At 40.3% G+C, this 13,380-nt stretch overlaps 1 pseudogene; it reads right to left on the bottom strand.

Annotated features, from left to right (window-relative positions):
• Window positions 1–8,540: 8,540 nt before the first annotated feature.
• On the bottom strand, window positions 8,541–9,399 carry LOC130020103 (40S ribosomal protein SA-like; annotated as a pseudogene).
• Between the last annotated feature and the right edge of the window lie 3,981 nt (window positions 9,400–13,380).

The raw sequence follows: 13,380 nt of genomic DNA, 5'->3' as shown, positions 1-13,380 counted from the left end.
CGTATTGAAAATGGTTGTGGTTACATATATGGTATGATTTCCTTACTCTTTATTATGTAAAGGTGGAATATATATGAGCCAGCCTTATAGTTAAAGAGGTAGGCCTCTTGTCTTACACACAGTGGACCCAGATCTGACCCCTCTCATACCATATGGTCCCCTGAGCCTGCCAGGAGTGATCCCTGAGCACAGAGCCATAAGTAAGTCCTGAAGACCACTGGATATGACTCAAAACACAAACAACAAAAATAGAGAAATATACCAGAATAGAAAGGTAACTGAGAGTTTCAGGAGACAAATCTCTGGGAAACAGAAATGAAGAGAGCCTGAGGCCATAAAAAAAAAACTGAAAATGCAGACAAGAAAAGACAGAGAACTGTATGGGAATTGCCTAGACCCTCTGAGAGAGAGAGCCTGCTTTTATCCAAGGTTTCTTCAGGGAACTACAGCAAATAAATAACTTTTCATTGCCCAGGAAAACAAAATTCTGCCTCAGTGGGTTAATGAAGAAAAAATCTGAAAATCAATTTAGATGTTTTGACTATTTAAATTGCGGAAACTCACATGTCTAAATGCAGAAACTAGTCTCTTAATTCTCCAAAATCACTTAAAAATTTTTTCTTTTGCAAAATATCTTGCTCATATCAATTGTTTTGTACCAATACTTTCAATGGTCAAGATTAATTGAATATGTTGCATAAACACTTGATATAAAGGTCTAAAGCAATAATTTGGACCTACATATTCTTATAATTTAATGGTAAGCCAAATAAATCTATAATTTCAAGAGACCTGTGTTAAATAACACTGTTCAGTTCATTCCAAAGTCAATAAATCATCTTTATTTTGTATGATCATCCTTGACCACTACTAAAAGGAATGATGGCTGCCTCTTTGTTTTAGCGTTCCAGATTTGAGGACCCTATTCCAGGGCTATAATGATGAATGAACATAGTCTCTTTCCAAAAGAAATGCAAAGAATATTAGAGAAAAGATGAAAAATAATACATGAGAAATAATATATACTATAATGTAGCCATTAAAACAGATACATTCAAGAGGACCTACTTTTCCCAATTTATGTCAGATAGAATTTACTGGACATTGTAAGAATCTGAATGGCTTGCTAAATCAGCATTTTAAAGTACAAGATGATCATATTACTTCTGAAAGTTAGCAAAGGCTCTCATGACCTGCTGTGCTTATCCTCAGAGCAGAATGTTCCAACCAACCAATCTAAATTAGATACAATTGATAAATGTTTTTATTGTTAGCATTTAGTTTCTGCTGGTCCAAATGTGCTGGTGATAATATCGCAAAAAACTTTCACAAGTGTTTTATAAACCGAGTCTAATTTTCATTTCCAACTTTCACTCACCAACCCCAATTAGCATTTACTCCAACTCCAAGCAACACCATCTCAGGTCTCTGGAATGCTACGTGATTGCTGGAGCTGGGATTTTATTCGGCGTCACCCATCTGCTCTTTGCTTGAGAAGAACTGAGGAGTGCAGCAGGAGATCCTGTGAAGTCCTGGCTTCAAATCCCAGGCAGAAATAGCGGAGTTTTCTTAACAATAAACACCCCGATGGGAGCCACCTGGCAAACTAACTGCATGCAGGAGCTCACAGCTCAGGTTCATCTGCTTCAAGCACAATGTTGCTAAAAATGAAATGTTCATTTTTTTCTTAAAAAATAAATCCTGTCACTTTACCAAAATCCAACTAAAATAGCAGTCAGGGCAAAACATGCAGCATGGAGAGCTATATGTATTTATGAAGCAATGAGTTATATGGATTAGTCACAATCTACTACCTACAAAGAACTTTTCAGTGAAATTTCATTTAGTGACTTTTTATTCAAGCTCATGGTTCTCTGAGATGTGTTGCTTTTCTTTACAGTTTCATGATTGAGTATGCACATCCTAAGCAACTAAGACATATGTTGACTCTACTTATAAAACTATAGCTTACCAAACTTTGCTCCAAGACTATTCACTTCTTAGAATGATTGATGGTATTTTCAAGATGAATTCATTCATTGGTCATTTTATGCACATTTATTCTAGCAACATCTTTAATGTGTATGAGCACGTGTCTGATAGCAGTACTTTGAATTTTGCTCTGTAGTGCTAGCATCTTTTTACACATAAATTTTGAAAATCATATTCATTATGTGCTTACTGTCTATGTTCAACAAAGACATTTTTAATGAATGGAGAAATCCAGTGGTCATGACTCAGAAGACCAAATAAGGATATGGCATGTCTATGAGACAGATTCTCACACCAGAGATAGACAGACATGGTATTCAGCTCCTAACTACTCATTTGGTTTTTAGTTTTGTTTGTTTGGAGGTTATGCCCAATGGTGCTCAGGGCTTACTCAGGTCTTTGCACTCAGGAATAACTCCTGGCAGGGCCTAGAGGTACCTGTAGTTCTGGGCATATAACATGGTAGGCTGTTCTGCAGTGATAACTGGGAGTCACTGGATGGCAGAATCTACTGTGCTTATTTATGGTGAAAAGTATGAAGCCTTTGCTCCTGAGGGAAACATTTCATCTTCCCTTTATAGGCACTCATGGCTAAACCAATGTTGAGAAATGGTCTGGTTAAAGAAATGTCTGGCACTTTCTACCTATTCTCCATAATCACCACACCATATTTGATGGGGTTTGGATAGTAGGCAACAAATCATATATATGTGCATATATACATATTTTCAGATATATATATATATATAATTATATATATATAGCCTTGTCTGGGCCGGCTGCTGTTTGTTTCTTTACCGACGAAATGGCGTGTTGGATTTCGGAAGGGAGAACGTTGGGAATGACATATCCATCCTGTGCAATTTGGTATGTCAGCAAGTGGACATGGCTATCGAAGAGATTTTAGTAGAAGTCATGGATAATCTTCTCCATTGCCATTCTGGAGGATGTGATGGATCCATCAGGACATCGGAGGGCAGTCATCTTGGTCTTGTAGTTAGCGAAGGACAGGCGGGCGTTACGAATACTTTTCCCAGCTTCTGCTGCATCTACCAATACTTCTGCTCTTCTCTCTTTGAGGTCTTCCTTGATCGCATCTCTGCACTGCTTTGCAAGCTCGGACCTTAGCTTGCGGTTGCCTGAGGCATGTGCCAAACCACGCTGGCGAGTTAGCTCAAGAGTTTTCGAAGACAGGTGTTTTTTTGTGGCTATCTCTCTCTTGGCGTTCCTCTCACATTCATGGAGGTGCTGAACCAGTCGATCAGTACTCATCAATACACTGGCTCGGCTCTTCACTCGCTACCTGTCTGAATGCAAGGTTCCGTCCCTATGGAAAACCAGCAGGACCGTACTACTGTTCAAGAAGGGAGACATCCATGACATTGGCAACTATCGCCCGATCTGCCTATTGTCTGTCATCTACAAGTTGTTCACTCGAGTCATCCTAAATAGGATTGGCAGAACACTAGATGAAGGACAACCATGCGAGCAAGCCGGGTTCCGCAAAGGATTCAGCACCATCGACCATATCCACAAGATAACCAAGCTCATTGAGGTTTCTCAGGAGTTCAAGATGCTGCTCTGTTTAACATTCATTGATTTAAAGAAGGCCTTAGATTCTGTTGAGACGGAAGCGGTCATTGAAGCCCTAGCCAATCAGGGCATTCAAGCCCAATACATCAAGATCCTCCGTGAGCAGTATTGCGGGTTCACTACCAGGATCTCACCATTCTACAAAGAAGTGATCGTTGATGTCAAGAGAGGGGTTCGGCAGGGTGATACCATTTCACCGAAACTCTTCAGTGCCACCCTCGAGAACATCATGACGACTGGAATGGGAAGGAATGGGAGTGAAGATAGATGGTCGGCAACTACACCACCTCCGCTTTGCTGATGTAATTGTTTTAATAACACCAAACATCAGCCAAGCGGCACAAATGCTGGCCGACTTTGACCGTGAGTGTGGAAAGGTATGACTACAGCTGAATCTTTTGAAGACAATGTTTATGAGAAACAGCCTCGTTCCTGATGCCCCATTCGCTCTCAATGGAACGACCATCTCTGAATGCAACAGCTATGTGTACCTAGGTCGAGAAGTCAACATGACAAATGACCTGGCACCCGAGCTATGCAGGAGGAAGAGAGCAGCTTGGAATGCCTTCAAGAACGTCGAAGAAATAACTAAGAGGACGAAGAACCTCCAGCTCCGGGCACATCTCTTTGATTCCACTGTTCTTCTTGCATTAACATATGCCTCAGAGACCTGGGCCCTACGCAAACAGGATGAGAACACTATTCAGGTCTCCCAAAGAAGAATAGAAAGAGCTATACTTGGAATATCACGTTTCACTCAAATGAGAGAAAGAATCCGGAGTTCCGACATCTGTCGACGATCAAGAATCAGGAACGCTGTCTCATTTGCCAAGGTGTCAAAAATCAGATGGGCTGGTCACGTAATGAGATTTAAAGACAACCGCTGGACTAGAGCTGTTACCAACTGGATTCCACGGGATGTCAAAAGACCGCATGGCCGCCCACCTACCAGATGGTCAGACTTCTTCGTCAAGGTAAGATCAAAATGGATTAAAGACCTCAACATCAGACCAGAAACCATAAGGTACATTGAAGACAAAGTTGGCAAAACCCTCCATGACATTGAGGCTAATGGTATTTTCAAAGATGACACGCCACTGGCTGAGCAAGGGAAAACAGAGATAGATAAATGGGACTATCTTAAACTAAGAAGCTTCTGTACCTCCAAAGAAACAGTGACCAAAATACAAAGACAGTCTACAGAATGGGAAAGAATATTCGCCGAATACACATCTGACAAGGGGTTGATATCAAGGATATACAAAATACTGGTTGAACTCCACAAGAAGAAAACATCCAACCCCATCAAAAAATGGGGCAATGAAATGAACAGAAACTTTCTCAAAGAAGAAATCCGAATGGCAAAAAAGCACATGAGAAAATGCTCTACATCATTAATCATCAGGGAGATGCAGATCAAAACAACAATGAGATACCATCTCACACCTCAGAGACAGGCCCACATTCAAAAGAACAAAAGCAACCGATGCTGGCGTGGATGTGGCGAGAAAGGGACACTCCTTCACTGTTGGTGGGAATGCTGACTGGTTCAGCCCTTTTGGAAAACAGTATGGACGTTCCTCAAAAAATTAGAAATTGAGCTCCCATTTGACCCAGCGATACCACTCCTGGGAATATATCCCAGAGAGGCAAAAATGTGTAGCCGAAGTGACATCTGCACTTGTTTGTTCATTGCAGCACTCTTTACAGTAGCCAGAAACTGGAAGAGATCTGAGTGCCCAAGAACAGATGACTGGTTAAAGAAACTTTGGTACATCTACACAATGGAGTACTATGTAGCTCTTTGAAAAGATGAAGTCATGAAATTTACATACAAGTGGTACAATATGGAAAGTATCATGCGGGTAGGGCGTCCGCCTTACAAGCGGCCAACATGGCCGACCCCAGTTCGATTCCTCCGCCCCTCTCGGAGAGCCCGGCAAGCTACCGAGAGTATTCGATATGCCAGACACAGTAACAACAAAGTCTCCAATGGAGACGTTACTGGGCCCGCTCGAGCAAATCGACGATCAACGGGAGGGCCTTTACCTTTTACCTTTATCATGCTAAGTGAAATGAGTCAGAAAGAGAGGGATAGACATAGAAAGATTGCATTCACCTGGGGGATATAAAATAACAAAATATGAGATTAATACCCAAGAATAGCTGAGATCAACACCAGGAGGATTACTCCATAGCTTAGAGGCCAGCCGGGTATTCTAGGGGAAAGGACAGTTCAGATAGAAAAGAGAACACCAAATGGAGGGTGTTTGGATGATCCTCCCAGGAGGGGAGATGCAGGTTGAAAGTAGACTGGACTGAACATGTTTGCCACTCAATGCCTCTTTTGCTGATCACAACACCCAAAAGGAGAGAGAGAACAATAGGGAATGCCCTACCACAGTGGAAGGGGGGATGGGGGGATGGGGGGCATGGGAGGGGAGGGATATTATCCTGGTGGTGGAAAATGGGCACTGGTGGAGGGATGGGTATTTGATCATGGTATGACCGAAATCCAAGCACAAAAATTTGTAAATCTACAACTGTACCTCATGGTGTTTCACTAATAAAAAAAAAAAAGATCATGAACAATCCGTTTGAGGCTCTTCATGTTCCCAGAGCGAACAGATTCCATTGGGCTACCCTAGCACGTGACAGGGACAAATGGAGACGTTACTGGTGCCCGCTCGAGCAAATCAACGACTAACGGGAAGTTAAGTGATTAAGTGATATATATATATATATATATATATATATATATATATATATATATACCAAAGCTCACATCACCCAAACTTTAACAACATGTTAGTGATATTCTATAGAATGTCTTAATGGCTCTTGCCAAGATAGAACAATCTTCACACTGTTTCCTGCATGAACACATTTTTTGTGAGCATATTCACCAGTTCTTTGTAACAGACAATACAAAATATATTCTTTCAGTTGTATTTTGGGACAGAGATAGAGGCTTGGAAGAGAAACATCCTGAATTGGGTGGTGGGTAAGAATAATGGTGGTGGGATTGGTGTTTGAATATTGAATGCAATCAAACATTGTGAACTAACTTATAAAATTTTTTAAAAATTTAAAATAAAGTAATGTGGAGTTCCTGTCCAACTCAATCAGCTTAATCAATGGCTGAATAAATAGCATTTCTCCTACATTATAAAAAAGTAAAAATAAATAAAATAAAGAAGTGTCTTGGCTTTGCATTCTTGGTATTTCTGGAAAGAGACTGCAAAGATGCCCAGGGCCATAACGAATTTTCTCTTTCTGCAGTTCTTCCCATGACTCTACACAATCATTGTTAAACTTAAATTTTTGTGTGAGTGTGCCACTGCACTAGGCTTCATTGTTGATCTGAATGGCATGTATTCAGACCATATTTATTCTATTTGCATCATTCAGAATTTAATTAAGGATTCTATCACTAGAACTCTAAACAATAGGTTGAGGTCATTCTACAGTATTCAACCCTACTTCCCAGGGTCTGAATTCATCAAACTGTAAATATATCTCAAAATATATCTCAGGGATGCTAAAATGTCTTATTTCAAGTAGGCAGAAACTAGATAAATTCAGTCTGTGAGCCTTCACAGGGAGCTTAGACTAATCACTGATCATTAATCATTATTTAATAATGACAGAAGGAATAAATAAGCAATTCTTACTTGTCAAAAGGAGATATTCTTCCACATAAAACCATTGATACAAGGGCTTCATTACTACAGTTTGGAATTTGTTTTTGAACTTGATTAAGATAATAGACTGAGTAATTGCAGCTATTAATGAGTAATTGCAGCCTGATACTGTATATGATACTGTATCCAACAGATTAAAGTGTCTTAAATATCAGGTGAAGCATATGCTTTTATAACAATAACATCAAAACAATGTTGTAGGGATCCATCTGTTTGTACAGATAAAATTTGAGAAGTGGGCAAGTTCAGGAACTACCAATGGTGATGTCAAGCACGACAGAGTAGTTTAAGATGAGCCAACTCTACAGAGATTTTATGTTTTTATAACATATGGACAGGCAGGATAAATTCAGTAGTGAGTTAAATTGTTACTGGGAGCTGATGCTGGATTTATGTAGACAATATGATTATTTGTCAATTTGCATTACTAAATCTAAGGGAAGAGTATGAATTGTTTCTTTCTCTGACTTATCCAAGATCTACTGCATCTGTCTCTGATGTTTGGCCTGTTCTCCCGAAACATGAAACTGGGTTCCTATCCTTGTAGTTACAATATTAACTTTTCTCCAATCATTGCTCATACCAATGCCTTTCAGTGAGAGAGGTCAGGTGTCAGTAGGAAAAGAGCACTCATAGATATTTACAGATATCCATAAATATTCCACGTTGGGCCAAATGAGCCACAATAAGAAGTGTTGATGGACAACATTTTCAACCATTAGTCATTTTCATTATGATATAGGACAATGTAAATTCAAGTAAAAATACAGGTAGTGTGATCAGAATTAAATTTTAACCGCTTAGCTTGTACTTTGGATGTGGTTCCTACAGAGCATGCCTACAGTGTGCTGGCTTGGTATTTTCATTCAAGGCCAATGAGTAGTAAAGCCAAAATTACAAAATTTTAGGTAAGTTTATATAACACTTTTCCCCCTCACCCATGGTGTGACTACAACAGTTAAGATTTTTCTGTAATGAATATGTTACATGTCCAACAGCTTTAATTTAGTTTGGCCAAGAAAGAGGTAAAAGAGTCAAGGCTTAGATCTATAGTTAGATAGAGACAAAAATGGGAATATGATTTATACCTAGCTCTAGATGGCTTACTAAAGAATTATAAGGAGTGATAAGAGTATAAAATGTTCCTTGCATATTTTTATTATATGGCCATTCTTTTTTTCACACTTTTAGAAACTCATTTATTTTTCGTCAACCTTATTTTCATTTTCCATTTGAGTATAGAAGAGCAGCTTAAGACAACTCAGTGGTGGTTCCAACCCACTCAGTGGCCTGAACAGTGGGAGCTGCAGACCAGTCTTCTGAGCACTCCAATCTTCAGTAGGGAACTGCTGAATGGGCACAGAGGACACCTGCACCCCTTCAAACCAGTCTGCAACCTCAGGCTCAGTCGCGGTAAACTCCAGAGCTGGGGCAGACCACTCACCTTGTAATTCCTCCTTAGTCACGGCCTTCTCAGCAGCAGCCTGCTCTTCCTTTTCAATTTTCTCAGGATTTCTGCAGAAGTAGAGATCAGGCATGACCTCCCATGGGTGTTCACAGGAGATGGTACTTTGCATGTGCAGTATCTCCGGGGCCAGCATGAGACCCACAGAGTGAGCTTCCAAGGGATGACAATGTCCACATAGCGCAGAGGAGAGTCTGTGTCACACAAAGCAATGGTAGGAAGGTTAAAGTAAGACGCCTCTGTGAACGGCTGGTGGTCAGCCCTGGGATCAGTAACCACCAGAAGTCTGGGCTCCTGGAAAACCACCAGGACTGGGTTGGTGAAAGTTCCAGGAGTGAAGCTGCGAGCGATTGGAGTGGAACCCATGACAGCAGCGAACTTCAGCACAGCATGCTGCCCAGTATTCCTGGATGAGATCACACTGGTATCAGCTGGGTTTTCAATGGCAACAATGGCACTAGCTGCCAGCAGAAGCTTCTCCCAGGTTCTCTTCAAATTTATGATGTAGATGCCATCACTTTTCCTTTTGTAGATGTACTGCTCCAACTGGAAGTCAAGGTTGGTGCCACCTAAGTGGGTGCCTGCTTCAAGGAATTTGAGGATATCCTCTTCCTTCATCTGCAGGATATCCAGGGCTCTGGACATTGTGAAATTTCCCTTTAAGTTACAATGGGAATCGTGAGCAACGCCGTATGGATCCCTTGCTGGGCAGCCCGGAGAGGGATATATGGCCAATCTTCAGTGAATTTTATGCACAAAAAGCATGTTCCTATTGATAGCTTGCTGATCTCAGCCCCCACAGATAGACAGAGACAAGTAAAAGTAAAGGTATTAAGATAAGTTTATTGGGGTGCTCTCCCGAAAGTAACTGTGAAAATTGGGTGAGACTAGGATAGAGCTGCACCTTGGGAGAGACTAAAGGGGCTTTTAAGCTATTTTGGAAAGGAAAAGGGGAGAAAGGAACAAAGACTAGGGGAACTATAATGAAGTCTCTAAATAAATCATTCTCTCTCTTTCTCAACATTCCAATATTTATATACTCATAAACTATTTCCTTATTCTAATATACTCATGTGACTTATGATTATATTTTTTAACCATTTTTTAAGTTGAATCACCATGAGATATAGTTACAAAGCTTTCATGATTGAGTTTAAGTCATAAAATGATCGAACATCCATCCACCACCAATATTCCCAGTGCTGGAGCTATAGCACAGCGGGTAGAGCATTTGCCTTGCAAGCAGCTATCATGACCAACCCAAGTTCAATTCCTCTGCCCCTCTTGGAGAGCCTGGCAAGCTACCGAGAGTATCTCGCCCGCACTGCAAAGCCTGGCAAGCTACCATGACGTATTCAATATGCCAAACACAGTAACAATTGTCACAATGGAGACATTACTGTGCCCGCTCGAGCAAATCGATGAACAACAGGAGGACCATGACAGTGACAGTGAATGTCTCCAGTATACCTCCCACCACCCCTACCACATCCCACCCCCTGCCTCTATGGCAGACAATTTCCTTCTTACGATCTCTCTACTTTTGGGCGTCATGGTTTGCAATACAGATACTGAGAGTTAATCATGTTTGGTCCTTTCTCTACTTTCAGCACACATCTTCCATCCTGAGTGATCCTTTCAACCATTATTGACTTAGTGATCCTTTCTCTATCCCAGCTGCCTTCTCCCCAGCTCATGAGACAGGCTTTCGACCACGGAGCAATCTTCTTGGCCCTTGTCTCCACTGCCCTTGAGTATTAATCTCATATTATGCTATTTTATTTTCCACAAATGAGTGCAATAACTATCTTATTTTATGTGTGTAGCTCATACACAAACACAGCTGTTTTCTAATTTTTAGCTTCATCCTCAGACTGAGCTACATGTGTAAACCATGACATGCACTTAGAGTATCTTGTTGACTACTAAGCACAGTGATTAGAGCACTATTTGAGGCTCAACAGGCATGAATATCAAAATGATCCTCTTACACAATTGAAGTGTCAGTCTAATCTCACAACTGGCCCTGGTCACTATTGATCATAAACCCACACATGAAATAAGGTTATGTCGCTGGCATCCAAAAATGTTAATGAATCTTAGATAGATTCATTCTTTTAAGCCAAATGTATTAGCTCAGATTCAGAATTCCTGCTTCAATTATGGTCTATACAAATTTTAACAAGTTATTTTTCATGCCAGTTGACATATCATAATTAGAAAAATGTGTCTCTTTATTCCTGATTGATCTTTAATTCAGGAATATCTAACATCTTTATAGTTCTCAGTTCCAACGTTTTTCTTATCAACAATTCAGATATGTTTGAAAGACTGAAATTCTTGGTGAGGGCTTGAACTTTTGTGACAATATCTTTTGTTTAAAATGAAATTCTTTTGCCGAGATTAGTACAAGGAATTTTGCTCCATGGCTTGGAGGCCAGCTACACATGCTAGGGGAAAAGGGAGCTCAGATAGAGAAGGAAGCACCAAATAAAGGGTGTTGGGAGGATCCTCCCAGGATGGGAGAAGCATGTTGAAAGTAGACTATAGACTAAACATGATTGCCACTCAATGCCTCTTTTGCAAATCACAACACCCAAAAGGAGAGAGAGAGAATGAAAGGATTTGCCCTGCCACAGAGGCAGGGTGGGATGGGGGAAATGAGGGGTGAGAGGGATACTGCGATCCGTGGTGGTGGGAAATAGGTACTGGTGGAGGGATGGGTATTTGATCGTTGTATAATTGAAACCCAAGCACAAAATTTGTAAGTCTACAACTGTACCTCATGGTGTCTTACTAATAAAAATTAAAAAAAGAAAATGAAATTCTTATTTCCTTGAAGCCTTATTATGATTTTATTTTCAATGGACTAAGCCAAATATGTAGGAGTTACTGAAAGTGTGATTACAGTCATTTGGGCAATAAAGCACTTCAGCTTAAGGCAAGGTTGTTCTAACTCTGTGCCTGCTGTCTTATTCTAGCATTTTGAGTTAAGTGAATATTTTTAGTGTGTGTGTGTGTTTGTGGTGTTTGTGTGAGTGTGTCTGGTGTGTAATGCTTGAAACAAAAATAACTTCACAATTTAATATTTTAGTGGAGCTGCTCAAGAGTTTTGACATAAAGCAAATTTTTTTGGCTGCCTCGCCTACTCCCATTTCAGCTTCTATGGTTTACCCTCCAGAGTATGTGAAAAAAAAACAGGGGTGTGGAGGATAGGATAAGGTTGTGTTGGGGGACACCCTCTTTGACACAAGCAAAACTTTCCATTTCTAGGTATCACCCAGTGAAGCATATGCAAGCCAATTGTTTTAGACATTTAGATTCAACAAACACTGTTCTGTACCAAAATGTTCATATTTTATTTAAGCGGTTTAGGTGAATGTCTGTTGATTATTTGAACTATTATTGGTTGTTTCATAGATATTTTATAGTTATTAAAATGTAACTTTTATATTTATTTCATTTCTCTCCCTCCTATATTTTTACTTTTTTTTAAAACTAACATACTCTTGCAGCTCTTCATTGTATTGGTTCTTGATAAGCTTATAAAAAATTCACGTAATAAAATTATCCAAAATTTGGTCAACTCTTCTTGATGAAAGAGGAACTAAACTTACTTTTGATGCTTCTGAAATGTAACTGTATAAATTTCACCAATTTCTCTGTTAATATTCTAATGCACTGTAGCACTGTCCTCAGGTTGTTCATTGATTTGCTCAAGTGGGCACCAGTTATGTCTCCATTGTGAGACTTGTTATTACTGTTTTTGGCATATCGAATACCCCACATGGAGCTTGGGAGGCTCTGCTGTGCAGGTAGGATACTCTAGGTAGCTTGCCAGGCTCTCTGAGAGGGATGGAGGAATTGAAACCCAGTTGGCCTCAGGCAAGGCAAACGCACACAAAAGAAACTGCAACATCTTTTTAACATTTTATAAGTTTCGTATATTCCCTGATGCTGAAGCAATGTGATGATATTTCTCTTTTTCACTTTTTAATTCATTGTTTTTAGTTAGACACTGTGATGTACAATGCTGTTTATAGTAGTACCTTTACTCACTTGCCCTTTTCAATGAGTTTCTTTCTTTTTTTTTTATTAGTGAAACACCATGAAGTACAGTTGTAGACTTACAAACTTTCATGCATGGGTTTCAGATACACAATAATCAAGTACCCATCCCTCTACCAGTACGCATTCTCCACCACCAATGATCCTAGTAGCCCTCCCACCCCCCCATCCAACCCTCCCCCAACCCACCCCACCTCTGTGGCAGGGTATTCCCTTTAACTGTCTCCTTACTTTAACGCTTTGTGGTTTTCAATAGAGGTACTGAGTAGCAATTATGTTAGGTCCATAGTCTACTTTCAGCACGCGTCTTGCATCCTGAGCGAATCCTCCAATCATCCTTTACTTGGAGTTCCCTTCTCTATCTGAGCTGCCTTTTCCCCCAGCTTGTGCTGCCAACTTCCAAGCTGTGGAGCAGACCTCCTGGTACTTATCTCAACTATTCTTGGGTGTTCAACTCCCATTCTGTTACTCCATGTTCCCCATATGAGTGCAGTCTTTCTATGTCTGTCCCTCTCTTTCTGGTTCATTTCACTTAGCATGATACTTTCCATGTAGAAC

The sequence above is a fragment of the Sorex fumeus genome, unplaced genomic scaffold (assembly GCF_029834395.1).
Source record: "Sorex fumeus unplaced genomic scaffold, SorFum_2.1 ptg000010l, whole genome shotgun sequence".
In the NCBI taxonomy this organism is placed as follows: domain Eukaryota; kingdom Metazoa; phylum Chordata; class Mammalia; order Eulipotyphla; family Soricidae; genus Sorex; species Sorex fumeus.
The sequence above is the reverse complement of the archived record's forward strand: the minus strand, read 5'-3'. Positions and strand labels throughout refer to the sequence as shown.